Below are 19,616 nucleotides of genomic sequence, written 5' to 3' on the forward strand. Positions count from 1 at the left end.
GGACTCACTATGGCCCACTAGGACTCACTAAGGCCACTAGGACTCACTAAGGCCACTAGGACTCACTAAGGCCACTAGGACTCACTATAGGACTCACCAAGGCCACTAGGACTCACTAAGGCCCACTGGGACTCACTAAGGCCACTAGGACTCACTAAGGCCACTAGGACTCACTAAGGCCACTAGGACTCACTAAGGCCCACTAGAACTCACTAAGGCCACTATGACTCACTAAGGCCACTAGGACTCACTAAGGCCACTAGGACTCACTAAGGCCACTAGGACTCACTAAGGCCACTAGGACTCACTAAGGCCACTAGGACTCACTAAGGCCACTAGGACTCACTAAGGCCCACTGGGACTCACTAAGGCCCACTGGGACTCACTAAGGCCCACTGGGACTCACTAAGGCCACTAGAACTCACTAAGGCCACTAGGACTCACTATAGGACTCACTAAGGCCCACTAGGACTCACTATAGGACTCACTAAGGCCACTAGGACTCACTAAGGCCACTAGGACTCACTATAGGACTCACTAAGGCCACTAGGACTCACTATAGGACTCACTAAGGCCACTAGGACTCACTAAGGCCACTAGGACTCACTAAGGCCACTAGGACTCACTATAGGACTCACTAAGGCCACTAGGACTCACTATAGGACTCACTAAGGCCACTAGGACTCACTAAGGCCACTAGGACTCACCAAGGCCACTAGGACTCACTAAGGCCCACTAGGACTCACTAAGGCCACTAGGACTCACTAAGGCCCACTAGGACTCACTAAGGCCCACTGGGACTCACTATAGGACTCACTAAGGCCCACTAGGACTCACTATAGGACTCACTAAGGCCACTAGGACTCACTAAGGCCACTAGGACTCACTATAGGACTCACTAAGGCCACTAGGACTCACTATAGGACTCACTAAGGCCACTAGGACTCACTAAGGCCACTAGGACTCACTAAGGCCACTAGGACTCACTATAGGACTCACTAAGGCCACTAGGACTCACTATAGGACTCACTAAGGCCCACTGGGACTCACCAAGGCCCACTGGGACTCACTAAGGCCCACTGGGACTCACTAAGGCCCACTAGGACTCACTAAGGCCCACTGGGACTCACTAAGGCCCACTAGGACTCACTAAGGCCCACTAGGACTCACTAAGGCCCACTAGGACTCACTAAGGCCCACTAGGACTCACTAAGGCCACTAGGACTCACTAAGGCCACTAGGACTCACTATAGGACTCACTATAGGACTCACTATAGGACTCACCAAGGCCACTAGGACTCACTATGGCCCACTAGGACTCACTAAGGCCACTAGGACTCACTAAGGCCACTAGGACTCACTAAGGCCACTAGGACTCACTATAGGACTCACCAAGGCCACTAGGACTCACTAAGGCCCACTGGGACTCACTAAGGCCACTAGGACTCACTAAGGCCACTAGGACTCACTAAGGCCACTAGGACTCACTAAGGCCCACTAGAACTCACTAAGGCCACTATGACTCACTAAGGCCACTAGGACTCACTAAGGCCACTAGGACTCACTAAGGCCACTAGGACTCACTAAGGCCACTAGGACTCACTAAGGCCACTAGGACTCACTAAGGCCACTAGGACTCACTAAGGCCCACTGGGACTCACTAAGGCCCACTGGGACTCACTAAGGCCCACTGGGACTCACTAAGGCCACTAGAACTCACTAAGGCCACTAGGACTCACTATAGGACTCACTAAGGCCCACTAGGACTCACTATAGGACTCACTAAGGCCACTAGGACTCACTAAGGCCACTAGGACTCACTATAGGACTCACTAAGGCCACTAGGACTCACTATAGGACTCACTAAGGCCACTAGGACTCACTAAGGCCACTAGGACTCACTAAGGCCACTAGGACTCACTATAGGACTCACTAAGGCCACTAGGACTCACTATAGGACTCACTAAGGCCACTAGGACTCACTAAGGCCACTAGGACTCACCAAGGCCACTAGGACTCACTAAGGCCCACTAGGACTCACTAAGGCCACTAGGACTCACTAAGGCCCACTAGGACTCACTAAGGCCCACTGGGACTCACTATAGGACTCACTAAGGCCCACTAGGACTCACTATAGGACTCACTAAGGCCACTAGGACTCACTAAGGCCACTAGGACTCACTATAGGACTCACTAAGGCCACTAGGACTCACTATAGGACTCACTAAGGCCACTAGGACTCACTAAGGCCACTAGGACTCACTAAGGCCACTAGGACTCACTATAGGACTCACTAAGGCCACTAGGACTCACTATAGGACTCACTAAGGCCACTAGGACTCACTAAGGCCACTAGGACTCACCAAGGCCACTAGGACTCACTAAGGCCCACTAGGACTCACTAAGGCCCACTGGGACTCACTAAGGCCACTAGGACTCACTAAGGCCACTAGGACTCACTAAGGCCCACTAGGACTCACTAAGGCCACTAGGACTCACTAAGGCCACTAGGACTCACTAAGGCCACTAGGACTCACTAAGGCCCACTGGGACTCACTAAGGCCACTAAAACTCACTAAGGCCACTATGACTCACTAAGGCCACTAGGACTCACTAAGGCCACTAGGACTCACTAAGGCCACTAGGACTCACTAAGGCCCACTAGGACTCACTAAGGCCACTAGGACTCACTAAGGCCACTAGGACTCACTAAGGCCACTAGGACTCACTAAGGCCCACTGGGACTCACTAAGGCCCACTGGGACTCACTAAGGCCCACTGGGACTCACTAAGGCCACTAGAACTCACTAAGGCCACTAGGACTCACTATAGGACTCACTAAGGCCCACTAGGACTCACTATAGGACTCACTAAGGCCACTAGGACTCACTAAGGCCACTAGGACTCACCATAGGACTCACTAAGGCCACTAGGACTCACTATAGGACTCACTAAGGCCACTAGGACTCACTAAGGCCACTAGAACTCACTAAGGCCACTAGGACTCACTATAGGACTCACTAAGGCCCACTAGGACTCACTATAGGACTCACTAAGGCCACTAGGACTCACTAAGGCCACTAGGACTCACCATAGGACTCACTAAGGCCACTAGGACTCACTATAGGACTCACTAAGGCCACTAGGACTCACTAAGGCCACTAGGACTCACTAAGGCCACTAGGACTCACTATAGGACTCACTAAGGCCACTAGGACTCACTATAGGACTCACTAAGGCCACTAGGACTCACTAAGGCCACTAGGACTCACCAAGGCCACTAGGACTCACTAAGGCCCACTAGGACTCACTAAGGCCACTAGGACTCACTAAGGCCACTAGGACTCACTATAGGACTCACTAAGGCCACTAGGACTCACTATAGGACTCACTAAGGCCACTAGGACTCACTAAGGCCACTAGGACTCACTAAGGCCACTAGGACTCACTATAGGACTCACTAAGGCCACTAGGACTCACTATAGGACTCACTAAGGCCACTAGGACTCACTAAGGCCACTAGGACTCACCAAGGCCACTAGGACTCACTAAGGCCCACTAGGACTCACTAAGGCCACTAGGACTCACTAAGGCCACTAGGACTCACTAAGGCCACTAGGACTCACTAAGGCCACTAGAACTCACTATAGGACTCACCAAGGCCACTAGGACTCACTAAGGCCACTAGGACTCACTAAGGCCCACTAGGACTCACTAAGGCCACTAGGACTCACTAAGGCCACTAGGACTCACTAAGGCCACTAGGACTCACTAAGGCCACTAGAACTCACTATAGGACTCACCAAGGCCACTAGGACTCACTAAGGCCACTAGGACTCACTAAGGCCCACTAGGACTCACTAAGGCCACTAAAACTCACTAAGGCCACTAGGACTCACTAAGGCCACTAAAACTCACTAAGGCCACTAGAACTCACTAAGGCCACTAGAACTCACTAAGGCCCACTAGGACTCACTATAGGACTCACTAAGGCCACTAGGACTCACTATAGGACTCACTAAGGCCACTAGGACTCACTAAGGCCACTAGGACTAGGACTCACTAAGGCCACTAGTACTCACTAAGGCCACTAGGACTCACTAAGGCCACTAGGACTCACTAAGGCCACTAGGACTCACCAAGGCCACTAGGACTCACTAAGGCCACTAGGACTCACTAAGGCCACTAGGACTCACTAAGGCCACTAGGACTCACTAAGGCCACTAGGACTCACCAAGGCCACTAGGACTCACTAAGGCCCACTAGGACTCACTAAGGCCACTAGGACTCACTAAGGCCCACTAGGACTCACTAAGGCCCACTGGGACTCACTAAGGCCACTAGGACTCACTAAGGCCACTAGGACTCACTATAGGACTCACTAAGGCCACTAGGACTCACTAAGGCCCACTGGGACTCACTATAGGACTCACCAAGGCCACTAGGACTCACTAAGGCCCACTGGGACTCACTAAGGCCCACTAGGACTCACTAAGGCCACTAGGACTCACTAAGGCCACTAGAACTCACTATAGGACTCACCAAGGCCACTAGGACTCACTAAGGCCACTAAAACTCACTAAGGCCACTAGGACTCACTAAGGCCACTAAAACTCACTAAGGCCACTAGAACTCACTAAGGCCACTAGAACTCACTAAGGCCCACTAGGACTCACTATAGGACTCACTAAGGCCACTAGGACTCACTATAGGACTCACTAAGGCCACTAGGACTCACTAAGGCCACTAGGACTAGGACTCACTAAGGCCACTAGTACTCACTAAGGCCACTAGGACTCACTAAGGCCACTAGGACTCACTAAGGCCACTAGGACTAGGACTCACTAAGGCCACTAGTACTCACTAAGGCCACTAGGACTCACTAAGGCCACTAGGACTCACTAAGGCCACTAGGACTAGGACTCACTAAGGCCACTAGGACTCACTAAGGCCACTAGGACTCACTAAGGCCACTAGGACTCACTAAGGCCACTAGGACTAGGACTCACTAAGGCCACTAGGACTCACTAAGGCCACTAGGACTCACTAAGGCCACTAGGACTCACTAAGGCCACTAGGACTCACCAAGGCCACTAGGACTCACTAAGGCCACTAGGACTCACTAAGGCCACTAGGACTCACTAAGGCCACTAGGACTCACCAAGGCCACTAGGACTCACTAAGGCCACTAGGACTCACCAAGGCCACTAGGACTCACTAAGGCCACTAGGACTCACCAAGGCCACTAGGACTCACTAAGGCCACTAGGACTCACCAAGGCCACTAGGACTCACTAAGGCCACTAGGACTCACTATAGGACTCACCAGGGACCAGCAGGCAGCCACTCTGCTGTCTCTGGTCAGATGGATGGTGTCTGCTGGCAAGTGTTCAGTATTTTCATTGATCCCTGATGATGATGGAGCAAAACGCCCTCTCTCTCTCTCTCTCTCTCTCTCTCTCTCTCTCTCTCGCACGCAGGCACGCAGGCACGCAGGCACGCACGCAGGCACGCAGGCACGCAGGCATGCAGGCACGCAGGCACGCAGGCACGCAGGCACGCACGCACGCACGCACGCACGCACGCACGCACGCACGCACGCACACAGAGCAGCTTGAACACCACCGTGATTCTACAAACTTCTCCGAGTGCCAAATGGAAATGCATTTGGCACGGCGCGGTCCCCGCACCGTTTAGGATGGCCCTGCAGGGTATAGAAGCCAGGGTTAAGTTTAGTTTAGGATGGCCCTGCAGGGTATAGAAGCCAGGGTTAAGTTTAGTTTAGGATGGCCCTGCAGGGTATAGAAGCCAGGGTTAAGTTTAGTTTAGGATGGCCCTGCAGGGTATAGAAGCCAGGGTTAAGTTTAGTTTAGGATGGCCCAGGGTATAGAAGCCAGGGTTAAGTTTAGTTTAGGATGGCCCAGGGTATAGAAGCCAGGGTTAAGTTTAGTTTAGGATGGCCCAGGGTATAGAAGCCAGGGTTAAGTTTAGTTTAGGATGGCCCAGGGTATAGAAGCCAGGGTTAAGTTTAGTTTAGGATGGCCCAGGGTATAGAAGCCAGGGTTAAGTTTAGTTTAGGATGGCCCAGGGTATAGAAGCCAGGGTTAAGTTTAGTTTAGGATGGCCCAGGGTAGAAGCCAGGGTTAAGTTTAGTTTAGGATGGCCCAGGGTATAGAAGCCAGGGTTAAGTTTAGTTTAGGATGGCCCAGGGTATAGAAGCCAGGGTTAAGTTTAGTTTAGGATGGCCCAGGGTATAGAAGCCAGGGTTAAGTTTAGTTTAGGATGGCCCAGGGTATAGAAGCCAGGGTTAAGTTTAGTTTAGGATGGCCCAGGGTATAGAAGCCAGGGTTAAGTTTAGTTTAGGATGGCCCAGGGTATAGAAGCCAGGGTTAAGTTTAGTTTAGGATGGCCCAGGGTATAGAAGCCAGGGTTAAGTTTAGTTTAGGATGGCCCAGGGTATAGAAGCCAGGGTTAAGTTTAGTTTAGGATGGCCCAGGGTATAGAAGCCAGGGTTAAGTTTAGTTTAGGATGGCCCTGCAGGGTATAGAAGCCAGGGTTAAGTTTAGTTTAGGATGGCCCTGCAGGGTATAGAAGCCAGGGTTAAGTTTAGTTTAGGATGGCCCAGGGTATAGAAGCCAGGGTTAAGTTTAGTTTAGGATGGCCCTGCAGGGTATAGAAGCCAGGGTTAAGTTTAGTTTAGGATGGCCCAGGGTATAGAAGCCAGGGTTAAGTTTAGTTCAGTTTAGGATGACTCGGTATAAAACGGTGGTTCTGCGGACCCCCATTTGAAAACATATGCCAGGTAGAACATTGTTACGGCTCTATAGCAGTGATTCTCAACCAGTTTAATTTCTAGGACCCCCAGGTTGACATGAATTATAGTCTACGGCATTTCTATCTCTGGGAACCCCAATTTATATTGTAAAATCAATGTTAATTTAACTCTGAGAGTGTTACAGACCCATAAGGGTCCATTTGGTTCCAAAGTATCATTTAGCTGCAGGGGACCCTCTGGAAGTCCCTCAAGGACACATGGGGGTCCCCGGACCGCACTTTGGGACAGGTTTAAGCAGAAATCACTGGGATTGGTAAGATAGTCATACCTTCATAGCTCTAACTCGTCTAACTCGATGGTTTTCAACCAGTGGTCCGGGGACCACCAGTGGTCCTTGAGGCGGTTCCAGGTGGTCCACCCAGCTAAATGATGGACAGTTGGTATAACCAAATGGACCCCTATATATCTTTAACTCTGGAGAGCGTAAAAAAAACAAAAGCTCTCAAGAGTTAAATTGTTGTTAGACATCTCATCTGCATTAAACGTAATTTACAAGAAGTCCACACAATTAGAGAATGTAGAATAATTATTTTTGATCAACGCTTACCCCATGGTACCAGCATCAATACAGCATCTTATCCAACGCTTACCCCATGGTACCAGCATCAATACAGCATCTTATCCAACGCTTACCCCATGGTACCAGCATCAATACAGCATCTTATCCAACGCTTACCCCATGGTACCAGCATCAATACAGCATCTTACCCCAACGCTTACCCCATGGTACCAGCATCAATACAGCATCTTATCCAACGCTTACCCCATGGTACCAGCATCAATACAGCATCTTACCCCAACGCTTACCCCATGGTACCAGCATCAATACAGCATCTTATCCAACGCTTACCCCATGGTACCAGCATCAATACAGCATCTTATCCAACCACAGAATATTCAACGTTTTGGGTCTGAGAGGCTAAATCTAATCAAATGGTTCCGTGGCTCAAACGCCCAATAAATAACAGGCATTGATACAAAAAGGGTTGAACCCCACTGGTCTAACTGACTGTACCACGTGCTGTTTACATTTCTGACTAATAAAAGTATTCCATCAACGCAAACACAATCATGGGGACCATCAGTACAGTGCAGACAGGGCCCCCCCCATGGGGCCCCACAGTACCATGCAGGCAGGGCCTCCCCATGGGGCCCCTCAGTACATCAGTACAGTGCAGGCAGGGCCTCCCCATGGGGCCCCTCAGTACATCAGTACAGTGCAGGCAGGGCCCCCCCATGGGGCCCCTCAGTACAGTGCAGGCAGGGCCCCCCCATGGGGCCCCTCAGTACAGTGCAGGCAGGGCCCCCCCATGGGGCCCCTCAGTACCGTGCGCCCTGGTAACGTCTGCCCAGACAACGCCCTGGTAACGTCTGTCCCAACAGCCAGGAATCTTGGTGTTGTCCTGGACAGTCAGCTCTCGTTCAAAGCTCACATCACAGCTGTCACTCGATCATGTAGGTTCACACTCTATAACATACGACGAATTAGAGCGTTCCTCACCCAGGAATCAGCCCAGCTCCTAATCCAGACAACAGTCTTGTCAAAACTCGACTATTGTAACTCCCTCCTTACTGGCCTACCAGCATGTGCACTTAAGCCTCTCCAGCTGATCCAAAATGCCGCAGCTCGCTTGGTCTTCAACCAGCCAAAATTATCACATGTCTCCCCCCTGCTCCGCTCCCTCCACTGGCTCCCGGTCGCTGCCCGCACAGAATACAAAACTCTGATGCTGGCATTCAAAGCAACCAAAGGTATGGCTCCCCCATATCTTGCAAGTATGATCGAACCCTACAAACCCTCCCACGCACTCAGATCAGCCAACGCAGGGAAGCTGGAAGTACCCTCACTAAAAACGCCGGGACAAAGCTCCACACGTCCCAAACTCTTCTCCCTTCTGGCTCCAAAACTGTGGAATGCACTTCCCATTGCAGTCACAACTGCAGCATCACTCCCAATCTTCCGCCGTAGTCTGAAAACCCACCTTTTCAGACTCCATCATGGCCCATAGCACTTACCCCACCCCCTTAGATAGCATTTCTGTAGACTTAGATAGCATTTGATACAGACTTATAGCATGTTATGTAGACAGCACTATAATTGCATTGTATGTAGTCATAGCACGTCATAGTACATATGTATAGCATAGTAGTATATATGTATAGTTTATATGTATAGTTTTATTATATAGATATTCCACTGTTACTTTCTTAGCTTACGCATGTTTCATGATAAATGTTTTTATGTGATGTATTCCCATGCTTTTTTGTTCTTGCTTAATGTAGCTCTGGATTAAGAGCGTCTGCTAAATGCCTAAATTGTAAATTGTAGTGCAGGCAGGGCCCCCCCATGGGGCCCCTCAGTACAGTGCAGGCAGGGCCCCCCCATGGGACCATCAGTACAGTGCAGGCAGGGCCCCCCCATGGGGCCCCTCAGTACAGTGCAGGCAGGGCCCCCCTATGGGGACCATCAGTACAGTGCAGGCAGGGCCCCCCCATGGGGACCATCAGTACAGTGCAGGCAGGGCCCCCCCATGGGGCCCCTCAGTACAGTGCAGGCAGGGCCCCCCCATGGGGCGCCTCAGTACAGTGCAGGCAGGGCCCCCCCATGGGGCCCCTCAGTACAGTGCAGGCAGGGCCCCCCCATGGGGCCCCTCAGTACAGTGCAGGCAGGGCCCCCCCATGGGGCCCCTCAGTACAGTGCAGGCAGGGCCCCCCCATGGGGCCCCTCAGTACAGTGCAGGCAGGGCCCCCCCATGGGGCCCCTCAGTACAGTGCAGGCAGGGCCCCCCTATGGGGACCATCAGTACAGTGCAGGCAGGGCCCCCCCATGGGGCCCCTCAGTACAGTGCAGGCAGGGCCCCCCCATGGGGCCCCTCAGTACAGTGCAGGCAGGGCCCCCCCATGGGGACCATCAGTACAGTGCAGGCAGGGCCCCCCCACGGGGCCCCTCAGTACAGTGCAGGCAGGGCCCCCCCATGGGGCCCCTCAGTACAGTGCAGGCAGGGCCCCCCCATGGGGACCATCAGTACAGTGCAGGCAGGGCCCCCCCATGGGGCCCCTCAGTACAGTGCAGGCAGGGCCCCCCCATGGGGCCCCTCAGTACAGTGCAGGCAGGGCCCCCCCATGGGGCCCCTCAGTACAGTGCAGGCAGGGCCCCCCCATGGGGACCATCAGTACAGTGCAGGCAGGGCCCCCCCATGGGGCCCCTCAGTACAGTGCAGGCAGGGCCCCCCCATGGGGCCCCTCAGTACAGTGCAGGCAGGGCCCCCCCATGGGGCCCATCAGTACAGTGCAGGCAGGGCCCCCCCATGGGGACCATCAGTACAGTGCAGGCAGGGCCCCCCCATGGGGACCATCAGTACAGTGCAGGCAGGGCCCCCTGGGGCCTCCTTGGGACACCATCGAGGCTCAATGACAATTCACTAAAGTGCACATAGTGTAGGTTTAATAACACTCCAATATTTAGGCCTCTCAGCCTATACAGAACAACTTTATTGCGAACGCAGTGATTGCGAATGCAGTGAGCACTAACTATGAGACCCTGCAGATCATGTCTGTGTGTGTGTCAGTCTGTCTGTGTGTGTCTGTCCCGCTGTGACACCACCCGCCCGCCACCAGAGGGCGCAGCTGTAGCACACACACACACACACACACACACACACACACACACACACACACACACACAAACAACCACACACACACACACACACACACACACACACACAGTAGAAAACTTACTAACTAAAAAGAAAAAAAAAGTACGTAATTTATTCTAATTGTTGTTATTGCAATTTACGAGCTGCGTTCGCTTCCCGCGTTTGCGCGTCTTACTTGTATCTTATACCGTACGTTATATGCCACTCCTTACCCTAAATGTATTTGCCATCTTTTAACTATTTTGAAAAACATTTACAAATAGTTCAAATATAGCCGCTCTGCAAGCCGTGTAGATGTAGATCAGCTAGTTGAACTATTTTAAAATGTTCTTTCAAGATAGTAAAATATTGCAAAGAAGTGTAGGGGTGTAACGGCGAGACGTTTATTATTGGGGTTTTTTATGTTGTTATTTTCTGATTATGATTCGTTAAATAAATATATATATATGTACTTATTCTTAATTATATTTTATACAGTATATTTACGCTAGACATTAGTTCGCTCCGTACAGCTAAGGAGCTGTCAGCAAGCGCTGGTATGTGTTCTGATTCTGTTCTCTCTGCTGTGTACTGATTCTGTTCTGTCAAGTCCAGATAAAGAATGTCCCTTCTCGCTCGCCCAAGACTGTATCTCTGCAGCGTGCAGACAGACCTCTCGAGGAGGTCAGTGGGCGTACCTCTCAACCGGACCAGTTGAAGCCACACCCCCCAAGCCTTTCACAATAAAAGCTCTCGGAAAATCTTGCCCGTGGGAGGTTAGGGTTAGGGTGAGGGTTTGAGATAGCTTGTATAGTTGTAGGACTAATGACTGGTCTAACTGCGTTAAGGTTAGGTTTAGGTGTGCTGCCCGTGGGAGGTTAGGGTTAGGGTGAGGGTTTGAGATAGCTTGTATAGTTGAGCTTTTTGTCCCTGTAGAGTTGCCGTTGAATACGCCCACCTCCACTGTAACGGAGTGGAGGTCATGAGAAGAGGAGGTCCCACCCGCTCCACTATGAAGCTGCAGGCTGCAGCTATACCCGACTCCGCTCGCTAGCCTATCTCTCGCGAGGACCGGTGGAAACCTTGTGAGATGTTGATACCACCTCACGACTCGTCGCCTATAAAAGACGTCATTCACCCGTTTGGACTGATATCAATCGACAAGACCGCAGCGATCACTTAGGATCAGTACGATTGTTTGACGAGTATGGGCATGCTCTGCCGACTGAAAAAACCCCCAGACAGGATTAAGGTTGGCGAACATGCGTTAATATTAGGACCGCGCTGCGACATGCTTGCGGTTAAGTTTAGGGGAGGGTATGAGGAGGCTTGTCGTTTTCAGTAGGCTCGGTAGACCTGACTAGACCGATAAGATCGGTTAAAGGGATAGTTCAGATTTTTTGAACTTAAGTTGTATGAAATACTTGCCATTAATATAGTGGTTGCAACTGTATTAATTGATTGCCTGAGTCCCATGGTGGGAGTTCTGCTCTGGTTTTGGTCCATTTTAAGTAGTTCCGGTCATTTTGTGGGGGGCACTGGGGCCACACAGTAAAAGTAAATTAATCCACAAAACGAACGTAATTTGTATTGTTGACCTATTTCTAAAATATTAGCGTGACTTTCGTTCAACTTTGACCCCTCTATCACATGGAACTATTTTTTGGGTGTAGTGATATGGACACAAAAAGCATAGTTCTGTGTGATAGAGGGGTAAAAAAAGAACGAAAGTTGCACTAATATTTTAGAAATAGGTCAACAATACAAATGACGTTAGTTTTGTGGATTACTTTACTTTTACTGCGTGGCCCCCAGTGCCCCCCACAAAATAACCGGAACTACTTGATATTTCACCAAAACCAGAGCAGAACTCCCACCATGGGACTCGGGCAATCAATTAATACAGTTGCAACCACTATATTAATGGTAAGTATTTCATACAACTTAAGTTAAAAAAATCTGAACTATCCCTTTAACGCGTCATCAACGCCAATCGCAGCCAGTAGGCTCCAGGCGAGCCGATCGGCTGGATAAGATCGATTTTGTGTTGAAACGGCTGCGTCATTCAGCGTGTTGTACTTTGAGATGACTAGTGTAATGACGACACCGCTAACCAGGCACTAGCTGTTGTTGTGTTGGTTAAGTTACTTTTAATTTAGTTGTATGTTAGTTCCCTTCGGGAAGGAACATTAGGTTTTAGTTGTATCTTTCCATCTTGTCTGCTTTGTTAGGTTAAGTTTATTGTTTTGTCTCTCCATTTCATTTTTTTGAGGGGAAACCACAGCACTGTAAGTTACCCTGCATGTGCCACTCAGCTATTTATCCTATTCATAATGATATTATTATACACAATATCGTCTACTGTTGATCCTCTATTATCCCATTCTGACCTGAGATCAGATTCATACGAGGTTTCCACAGGGACACACACTGGTCTGATTAACCCGTTCTGACCTGAGATCAGATTCTAAAAAATGTCAGTCGTTCTTCGATATGATATGCGATATGAGCTTGTAGATCTGCTATTTTTCAATAGCTAAAGCACGACATGATGCCAACACCAAAATGGGTGCCCGGTCAGAATGGGTTATAAATTATTGCTTATCTATTTGAAAGTGGATTAACTTCCATCAATGTGAATGAGCCATTTGTAACTCTAAAGACTTTTTGATTGAAGAGAACAAGAAAATGTTTGAGCGAGGTTTCCTGTCACTTTATATGTTATGTTATTTTCCCCTAGACATTTTTGGGTCATAACAAGGGGGTAAAGGGTAAGGCGCACCCAAGATAGTGCCATGTGTGTGCGCGTGTGTGTGTACATGCGTGTGTGTGTACGTGTAAAATGGTAAATGGTGCATTTATATAGCGCCTTTATCCAAGGCGCTTTACAGAGATTGTGCATTACATTCACCCATTCATACACCGATGGCAGCGGAAACCATGCAAGGCACCAACTAGCACATCGGGAGCAATTAGGGGTTCAGTGTCTTGCTCAAGGACACTTCGACAGTAACTCTGGGGGAGCCCGGGTTCGAACTGGCAACCTTACGGTTACCATCCAGGCACTCTACCCCTGAGCCACCGCCGCCCTGTGTGTGTGTGTGTACATGCGTGTGTGTGTGTATGTGTGTGTGTGCATGCGTGCATGCAAGTGCCAGAGAATGATTGACTGAGCTCCAATCACAGCTGAGTAGCCCTCTCACATGCCCGCGTGTCAATACAAGTATTGGATTGCGTATACTCTTCAATTCCAGTGCAGCAGCATGCTCAGCCTTCATGTGTGTGTGTGCGCATGTGCATATGCATGCATGCAAAAAGAAAAAACTGTGCGTGTGTGCACGTGCGTGTACCTCTCACTAAATGAGAGCTGTCACACTCAGTCTTCATTGGGAGCACATTGGTATTTTACTGTAATGCACAGGACTGTATTTTACTGTAATGCACACGACTGTATTGGTCTCATGTATGTAAGTATTTTACTGTAATGCACTGGACTGTATTGGTCTCATGTATGTGTGTTACTGTAATGCACTGGACTGTATTTTACTGTAATGCACTGGACTGTATTTTACTGTAATGCACTGGACTGTATTTTACTGTAATGCACTGGACTGTATTTTACTGTAATGCACTGGACTGTATTTTACTGTAATGCACTGGACTGTATTTTACTGTAATGCACTGGACTGTATTTTACTGTAATGCACTGGACTGTATTTTACTGTAATGCACTGGACTGTATTTTACTGTAATGCACTGGACTGTATTTTACTGTAATGCACTGGACTGTATTTTACTGTAATGCACTGGACTGTATTTTACTGTAATGCACTGGACTGTATTTTACTGTAATGCACTGGACTGTATTTTACTGTAATGCACTGGACTGTATTTTACTGTAATGCACTGGACTGTATTTTACTGTAATGCACTGGACTGTATTTTACTGTAATGCACTGGACTGTATTTTACTGTAATGCACTGGACTGTATTTTACTGTAATGCACTGGACTGTATTTTACTGTAATGCACTGGACTGTATTTTACTGTAATGCACAGGACTGTATTTTACTGTAATGCACTGGACTGTATTTTACTGTAATGCACAGGACTGTATTTTACTGTAATGCACTGGACTGTATTGGTCTCATGTATGTAAGCGCCACACACTGCACTGTAACTCCGTGGTTCCCAAAGTGGGGTCCGGGGACCCCCAGGGGTCCTTGAGGGAGTAACAGGGGGTCCCTATAGCTAAATGATAGTTACAGGAACCAAAATGGACCCTCGTTGGTCTGTAACTCTGACAGTGTACAGATGGAACCAAATATAGACCCGTTAGGGTTCATTTGTCAAGAGTTAACCCATTCTGACCTGAGATCAGATTCATACGAGGTTTCCGCCGGACACACACTGGGTCTGATGAACCCATTCTGACCTGAGATCAGATTCTAGAAATGTCAGTCGCTCGCTCGATTTTTCTAAAATAGCAGACCTACAAGCTCGTAGAGCTTGTAGATCTGCTATTTTTAAATAGCTAAAGCATAACATGATGCTGACACCAAAATGGGTGCCCGTTCAGAATGGGTTAAATTGACATTGAATTTACAGTATAAATTGTATAGGGCTGTGAATCTTTGGGTGTTTTCCACGATTCGATTCCGATTCTTGGGGTCACGAATCACGATTCGATTCAACTCTATGAATGCAAAAACAAAAAAAAAGCATATTTTTTCCCTCCAGATTCAAAACGATTCTCGATTCAAAACACACAGGATTTCAACACCATCTACTCCAGAGTCTTTCCGGAGAACTCGCCAGTTTTCCGACCCGCCGCGGTCTATAGTGCATTTTAGTTTCACTTCACCTTCATTTAAATTGCATTGAATTGAGAGAGGATAGTTGTTTAGAGTTTAGCCAATAGCAGACAACCGTGCTATTTTGATAATGACGTAAAATTACGCCAAAAGCGGGTAAAGTGTTTTAAGAGCATCTGCTAAATGCCTAAATTGTAGCTACACCAGCAAACGAGCGGATGAAGAAAGAACAGCCATTCTGCCAAAACGTCACATTTTTTTTTCATTCTTTATTATCAAACGGGTCAAAAAGTCATCATCATGAACAAGAAGTTGGAAGCAGAGACACAAACGTAAGTCTCGTTCCAAAACAGTGAACGCATAAATAATAAATATAAATCAAAGCCTGAGGTATTGTTTAACGACACGCCGTGGAATCCTTTCAAACGTCTGGGTGGGAGGAGCTACAAAAGCAAACAGCGAACAGGAAATAAGGGCAGGAAGACAGGAAGTCCATAAAGGAGTATAGTTCACCCTCCCAAAAAAGGACTCGTGTTCCATCAATCAGTCACACGCCACGAAGCCTTGGATATGCACACAGAATAACTGTTACCGATGATACCAAGTATGGCTCGGTTCCATTTAGTGTAGCCTACAGTGGTTCTCAAACCTCTTTAGTTTCAAATTATTATTAGTTACCATAACTCTGCGTGTACAAATGCCAGAGTTACGGACCCACACGGGGACATTTGGAACTCACTCAAGGACACTTTGAGACCCACTGGCGTCTGCGTCGCGTCTCCGTCTGCGTCAGGAATGTTCCCTTTTAAATCAATGGAGGGTGGCTCCACTGCCCGCGTTGCGTTGCGCTGCGTTCGGTGACTAAAAAATTGCCCCGGTTCGTTTTTTGACGCACGCACGTACACTACAATACATTACCCATGACGTCGCTGACGCGCGGTTTTCAAAAGCCCGCGGTGGAGCACCTCTAGCGTGACGTTGACGTTGTCATGGCGCGAGCAGGACGCAACGGAGACGCAGCGGTGGAGCCCTGGCGTTATGCTGTGTGCATAGAGAATATTATTGGCTCAGGAATGCCACACAAAAACATCTCTTTGAACGCAAGGCTTCGTGGGGTGTGTGTGGATTGATAGAACATGTTTCTGGGTGAACTTTAATATAAATCTATCTATGGGGATTTGTTAGGGCCCCATCACCCTTAATCACCTGTTATTACGATGAATAACAACAATTCTCAACATGTCAACAGACTATAATTATGAAATATGCCACGAACAGAAGCAGCTTACCGAGCCTGCCTGTAAACCTCAAAAGTCCCTATTCTGATAAATAAAATCAATAAAACAGTGTTTTTACGTTCCACTTTCTGAATTTCCAAAAAGACAATAAAATTGTTTCGTGGGCAAATTATATAATCGGCATTGAATCAGAATTGTTAGACGCCTGGCATAATATTCAACGTGCTCAATTAGTAAGACGCCCACGTAGATAAAAAAGACATTACATAAATTAAAGCTGCTATAAGCAATAATAATTATGTCAACATTTTAATGACCTTTTTATTTTGTTGGTGTTCAGACAGCCAGCGATGTGTAGAACGCTCCCAAAACAAATGGAGTCTCTGTGACACATCTAGAGGCCGCAATCTGCATTAAAAAATGTTCCTAGAAACGTTGTCATTGGTCGGAAAAAAAAAAAACCCGGTCGAAATTACTAACCAATCAAGGAAGCATACAGGCAAATCGACCAATGACAAAGCTTCTAGGAAAATCTTTGAATGCAGATTGCGGTCCCAAGATGTGTCTTTTTGGGAGCCTTCGACCCATTTCTGGCTGTCTGAATACCAACAAAAAAAATGTAAGATAAAAAGGTAATTAAAACTTTTACATATTATTGCTTATAGCAGCTTTAAGTCAAGCAAAAATAAAATGCTACACATGAAAACAACAGGGCGGGAAATAGAGCACCGAAGTCTGACGTCACTTTCAGTAGAGGGCGTCAGTCCCCAGGTTCATGTATTTGTTTAGTTGCATTGTAATCCCCATTGAGGCGATTTGACATCGCCTCATATAACAACTGTGTTTGAAAAATAAACATGTCACCCCGGCCGCTTCACTCATATGGATATGAAGAATCAACTGACTGAGAGAAAACGCTAATGTTACTGCTACTGAATTAGTTACATTTTCGCTAGAAGCAGACTGTATCATATATGAGTGACTGACTGTTGCAAACGATACAGAGACACCTCCCTGACAATAACGCCGAGACAGCTTGTTTATGTTTGGACCACAACGCTTATAGTAGACGATATTAAGATCACCCCATGTTATTCTCCATAGAGAAATCACTTCCGCGAACCAGGGGAATGGTCGGGATGAGCGAGTTACGTCAGGACTTCGGTGCTCTATAACTGTCTAAAAGTCCCTGAGCGATAATTAAGCTACAGGTTAAAGGACCACTTCACCACTTTTCAACCTATCTTCATATAATAGGTCCTCACTAATAATCATGAAAAACATTGTGCGATTCTTTTCTACTCGGTCTGTGTCTCATACGAGGGCTGTGGGCAGTTCAGAAACAGTCTTCCAGTGACATCATCGATGGGGAATACAAGCTAATAGAAACGTCAGGCTTTCTAGTCCTGAAAAGTTGCAATGCAATAATGGAAGCCATCGTTCTCACGATGATGGAAATCTAAACATTTCTGTAAAAAAATCTTGTTTAAAAATAAATCTGCCTAATGATGATGTCACTGGAAGACGGTTTCTAAACTGCCCACAGCCCTCCTATGAGACACAGACTGAGTAGGAAAAAATCGTGCAATTTTTTATGATTATTAGTGAGGACCTATTATATGAAGATAGGTTGAAAAGTGGTGAAGTGGTCCTTTAATACCGGCGGTGCAAAACCTCCGGTTTAACCACCTCTCCAAGCTGGGAATTTATTCCAAGGAAATCTTCAGTGCATTTTAAAGGGAAGACCTCAACGCAACGCAAGAGGTTCCATGCTACAGGACCCTACAGATACACAAAGAACAAATCATAATTTAAAAATAAATAAAAGGGTGCAGTGTTGATTTTGACAGCAAAAAAATAACCCAAACACAACTGGCCCGTGTTCGGGGAGTAGGTGGGGGCGGAGGGGCTGCACCTGTCAGCAGGGAGTATAGGACTCTACCATCCTCCCGGTGGGGGCTCCTCACTGGCAGGTTGAGTCAGTAGGATACCACAGTATGTCCTCCCGGTGGGGGCTCCTCACTGGCAGGTTGAGTCAGTAGGATAGAACAGTACCATCCTCCCGGTGGGGGCTCCTCACTGGCAGGTTGAGTCAGTAGGATAGAACAGTACCATCCTCCCGGTGGGGGCTCCTCACTGGCAGGTTGAGTCAGTAGGATAGAACAGTACCATCCTCCCGGTGGGGGCTCCTCACTGGCAGGTTGAGTCAGTAGGATAGAACAGTACCATCCTCCCGGTGGGGGCTCCTCACTGGCAGGTTGAGTCAGTAGGATAGAACAGTACCATCCTCCCGGTGGGGGCTCCTCACTGGCAGGTTGAGTCAGTAGGATAGAACAGTACCATCCTCCCGGTGGGGGCTCCTCACTGGCAGGTTCAGTCAGTAGGATAGAACAGTACGTCCTCAGGGTGGGGGCTCCTCACTGGCAGGTTGAGTCAGCAGGATAGAACAGTACGTCCTCCCGGTGGGGGCTCCTCACTGGCAGGTTGAGTCAGTAGGATACAACAGTACGTCCTCCCGGTGGGGGCTCCTCACTGGCAGGTTGAGTCAGTAGGATAGAACAGTATGTCCTCCCGGTGGGGGCTCCTCACTGACAGGTTGAGTCAGTAGGATAGAACAGTATGTCCTCTCGGTGGGGGCTCCTCACTGGCAGGTTGAGTCAGTAGGATAGAACAGTATGTCCTCTCGGTGGGGGCTCCTCAGTGGATACCACAGTATGTCCTCTCGGTGGGGGCTCCTCAGTGGATACCACAGTATGTCCTCTCGGTGGGGGCTCCTCAGTGGATACCACAGTATGTCCTCTCGGTGGGGGCTCCTCAGTGGATACCACAGTATGTCCTCTCGGTGGGGGCTCCTCAGTGGATACCACAGTATGTCCTCTCGGTGGGGGCTCCTCAGTGGGATACCACAGTATGTCCTCTCGGTGGGGGCTCCTCAGTGGATACCACAGTATGTCCTCTCGGTGGGGGCTCCTCAGTGGATACCACAGTATGTCCTCTCGGTGGGGGCTCCTCAGTGGATACCACAGTATGTCCTCTCGGTGGGGGCTCCTCAGTGGGATACCACAGTATGTCCTCTCGGTGGGGGCTCCTCAGTG

This window comes from Protomyctophum parallelum (assembly GCF_964188405.1).
Source record: "Protomyctophum parallelum genome assembly, chromosome: 1".
NCBI lineage: Eukaryota > Metazoa > Chordata > Actinopteri > Myctophiformes > Myctophidae > Protomyctophum > Protomyctophum parallelum.